This window comes from Ornithorhynchus anatinus, chromosome X3 (assembly GCF_004115215.2).
Source record: "Ornithorhynchus anatinus isolate Pmale09 chromosome X3, mOrnAna1.pri.v4, whole genome shotgun sequence".
Classification (NCBI taxonomy): domain Eukaryota; kingdom Metazoa; phylum Chordata; class Mammalia; order Monotremata; family Ornithorhynchidae; genus Ornithorhynchus; species Ornithorhynchus anatinus.
The window spans coordinates 15,712,986-15,717,577 of record NC_041751.1 but is presented as its reverse complement, the minus strand read 5'-3'; the positions used below and the strand labels follow the sequence as shown (position 1 = coordinate 15,717,577).

General features: G+C 42.7%; 1 non-coding gene across 1 annotated transcript; it reads left to right on the top strand.

Moving 5' to 3' along the window:
- The first annotated feature begins 3,820 nt into the window (after positions 1-3,820).
- LOC114807774 lies at positions 3,821-3,958 on the top strand. The gene has a single exon (XR_003755846.1). It is a non-coding gene; the product is annotated as a small nucleolar RNA SNORA7 (small nucleolar RNA).
- Positions 3,959-4,592: the final 634 nt, after the last annotated feature.

Here is a 4,592-nt window from a genome sequence, read left to right as displayed (position 1 = left end):
TTTCAGCTGATGGTTACAAACGTATTCAAACCAAATCATGGTTTTGATTGAAGACCAACTACGTACAGAGCACAAAGTTGTACTCGTACTAGGAGGCAGTGTTCTCTAGTGGATAGAACAATGCCCTGGGAGTCAGAAGGACCTGAGTTCTTGTTCCGGCTCTGCCACTTGTCTGCTGTGTGAGCTTGGGCAAGTCACTTCACTTTCCTGTGCCTCAGTTGCCTCATTTGTATAACGGGGATTAAGGCTGTCAGTCCTGTGTGGGGCAGGGACTGTGTCCAACCCGATTTGCTTGTATCTACCCCAGTGTGTAGAACAGGGCCTAGCACATAGTTAGTGCTTAACAAATACCACAATTATTATTGATAAGAGTACAATACATGTCTCATTCTCCTCGCCCAGGAAAACGGCAATGTAGCTACGCTCCTCACTATTTATATTCCGTGTTTCTTTGCCCTACAAGCTACAATTCTAACCGAGGAAGAATGTGTGACAAGTTGTGCCACATGGATTTGTATCCATATAAAGTGCCCAAATGAGCACATTACGAAATATAACTGGAAATAATAAGCTCTGGAAATGTCTCCATTCCTGGTGTAGGAAAGAATGGATACAGGAAGTGAGCCCTTGCTAAAAAGCACCCTCTAAGGAATCAGATTTATATCTGCTTGGAGCCTGCAATTTGCTTTCAGGTGATATGGTATTTACTTGCAAATAAATCACTTTCTCATAACCTAGCGATGTCCCTGTTACAAAGTGCAACCAAACATTTCATTCTTTTCCAGAGAGTGAGCACTGGTTTCTACTGAAAGTTCTTTCAAATGCATATTAGCCTTTATGCGCAGCTCACTTGGAAAGAATTTGGAAATTTGCTTGAATATTGCACTTGATATTTCATGCACTTTCAGCAACACTGTTAGCCTGGAAAAACAAACAATTTGTAAAGTGTATAGTTGGAAAAAAACTGCAAGATGTGCACTTTATTTTCAATGCACTTCAGCAATACTATGAGCAGGGTACATAGGGAGTGATTTGTAATGTAAATGACTTGAATTAAAAAAAAAACAACATGTCTGGCAGAGGAAAATCTATCCAGCTTGAATTTACCAAGCACTATGACTTGCTTATAAATGAAATAGTTTATAGGTGTCTTCTGGGCATGGAATGACGCTCAAGGTGGGGCAAGGTATTGAATTCTGATCCCTCTCAGATGTCTCAGAATGGGGACTGCAGGAAGGAGGCAGATATCATTTACTGGGATCTAGTCCACCTGGATTCTTGGGGAGGGGGCCTGGGAGAAATTCAGGACCTTGAAGTAGCGTGGCTTAGTGGATAGAGCACGGGCCTGTGAATCGGAAGGACTTAATCCCCGCTCTGCCACTTGTCTGCTGTGTGACCTTGGGGAATTCACTTAACTTCTTTGTGCCTCAGTTCCCTTATCTGTAAATTGGGGGTAAGAGGGTGCGGCCCATGTGGGGAGGGACTGATCAACTTGTATCTACCCCAGCGCTTAGAACACTGCTTGGCACATAATAAACACTTCACAAATACCATAATAATTGTTATTATTGAGGAAGCACCAGACTTGCTCAAATATTCAAAACAAAGGGAGAAAGCTAGTCCAAATGGAGTCGACCAGCAGCCACCGTGTAGGTTGTCCAACGCTACCCTTCCCCGTGTCTTTCGGGACCCGGAGGCACAGGAAGGGCACTGCTCCTTTTCCACACCACCAGGATTCCTATCAACCCCTGCTCCAGCTCTGGAAGGCCTCAGCAGTGACATTCTGAGGCCTTATCAATGTTTAAAATGAAAAGAGTCACCAAACTACCTGATGCTATGACAAAACTTCGGTCACTGTTGGTCGGAACTCACTTTGCCACTCAACTCGTCTCCTTACACAGCACTACTTCCCCTAAGCCTAATCTGTTTTAATGTCTATCTCCCCCCGGAGACTGTAAGCTCCTTGTGGTCAGGGAACTTCCTACCTACTCTGTTGCATTGTACTCGCCCAAATGTTTAGCACAGTGCACTGCTCGCAGTAAGCATTTAATAAATACCCTTGGTTCATTTGATGGATTGAATCCCTTGGAGCATGAAATCCCGCTGCTCCTTTCATGCTTGCCGTTATTCATGCTTTCTGTATTTTTATTTCCTTACATGTCTGTCACCAAGGTCTCCCACACAGTCATTTCTCATTCATAGATTGGAAGTTCATGAGTTCCAGCAACTGTGCCCAAGCCTCACATTCATTTATTGATTCCCAGCACTTTCACAGAACAAGTCCTTAATAAATTCCATCACTATTTCTCATTGCAAAGCACCCGAGCTCACTCAGTCATATTTTACTGAGTAACTGTGTGCAGAGCACTGTATGAAGCACTTGGTTCATATCTGCATAAAGTTTCTGATAAAAACAGAAGAACTCCAAGGATATTATTCCATACAGCACATCACAACATCTTCACTGAAGTTACTGCAGATCAGTAGCATGTCAAAGCAAGGCAGGAAGACAGAAAAAGAGAGGGAGAGGAAAAGGAAGAAAGAGTGAGGAGAGAAGGAGGAGGAGGGGCGAGAGAGAGACAGAGAGAAAGAAACAAGGAAGAGGCTAAAACTTGAAATGAATTTTTGTTTCACTGGTTTTTCTGACATTTCTCTGACACTTATCTGATACCTATGAATAGTCATTACCACTCCAGTGGGAACCAACTGGCACTGCTAAAATAGTATGCAATAGTTTTTAAATAGTTGCAATTGAGTCCCCATATAATGCTAATAAAGAAGAGATAACCACATAGCTTTCGCCTTGCTTTGAACTGGATTCGTAGCAGAAAGATAATCAGTAATTACCAATTCAGAGCCACTTTATGGTAGCTATATTCCCTGATTTTTCCATCTTGTCCTACCCATACCAGGATCAAAAAAACAAAAAAATCACAGCTGGCAGGAGTGCCTGCAATTTGACAGGTCATCATGCTGGTAACAAAGTCAAAGAAACTTGTGAGAATGCATTCCCACCATTTGGAAATGACTGCAAGTGCATTCACTAAAGGATTGAACTACTGACCTTCAAGTTGCGAGTGCTGGTGGAGGATGAATGGGTGTAAGACTAAAGCCCAGGAGGGGGATCCTGTCAATTTCCCAAGAGGAAATGATTCATTACTGTGAAGAAACTCATCAGGTAGATGTATTGAGTTCTTTCTATAGATTCAAGCTACCATTTATCCTTCACTTACTGGTATATGGGAGGAACACAATTTATCTGTGCTCAGGCTGCAGCCTTGAAACTAATCTGGTGTTCTTAACCCCTAGAGCTTTGAAAATGCATGTATCTATTTTTGTAGAAAAATTATGGCATAATTAATTTTTGAATAATAATGTGCTCTGAGTAATTATGATTACAATTATTCATTAATCAGCCTAGTGTTATTGGAAACTGTACTTGTGTGAACTGAAGCAGTTACTTTGAGACCTACTATTCAGTGTACCTTTATGATGAAATTGAGAAAGTCCATGATGTTCATCCCACGCTGAATTTCTAAAAGGAGCGTGGCTTTTTGAGCTAAAAAGTGACTTCTTAGTTTTGAGAACCAAAATGCCTCAACCAGGCACCACAGTGTGCCTGGTGATTGGGATGCTTCTTTGCAAAATGCTGCCCTAATATGACCTAATGTGTGCTTTGATTAGAATCCATCAGTCATATTTACTGAGCGCTTACTGTGTGCAGAGCACTGTACTAAACACGTGGGAGAGTACAAGAGTTGATAGGTACAATCCCTGTCCTTAGTGAGCTTACAGTCTAGATGGAGCTACCATCCTAGACTCCCTCTCAAGGTTGCACCTGGAGAGTTTCCAGTACTCTACCAGTCTCGACTCTGGAAGGAATAGTCAAGCAGAGGCCTAGCCATTCCATTCCTAGCTTGGGCAGTGGCTAGCGAGTGGAAGGCCATCTGCTACAAGTCACAACTCACCTGTGCTGAGCAGCAGTGGCACGGGAGAGAGTCGAGGATGGAAACTCAAATTTACCAAGTGGAAGGAGGCCTGCGTATTTTGATCAAGAAAACTCTACGGATACACTACCAGAACGATTGCAGAAGGAGGTGGGGCTTTCTGGGAGAGATGCGTCCATGGAGTCGCTGTGGGTCAGAAACGACTCGACAGCATAAGAGAATACAACATTCTAGAGGCAAAGATTAGATGAGGAGCAGTGTGGCGATTTGTAGATTCCAAGAGCTTAGTACAGTGCTCTGCACATAGTAAGCGCTCAATAATTACTATTGAAATGAATGAATGAAAGAGCATGGTTCTAGGAATCAGAGGATCTGGGTTCTCTTCTCAGCTCTGCAAGTTAGCTTCTGTGTGACCTTGGGCAAGTCACTTAATTTCTCTCTGCCTCAGTTTCCATTTGTGAAATGAGGATTCAATGCCTGTTTTCCCTCCTTGAGTCTGAGATTCATGTGTCTGACCTGCTGGACTTGTCTCTACCCCAGCATATAGAACAGGCCTTGACAGAGGATAAGCATTTAACAAAAATGCCATATTAAAAATAAGCAAATTATTCTGAGATCAAGGTGACACCTGTGGCAAAATACAAG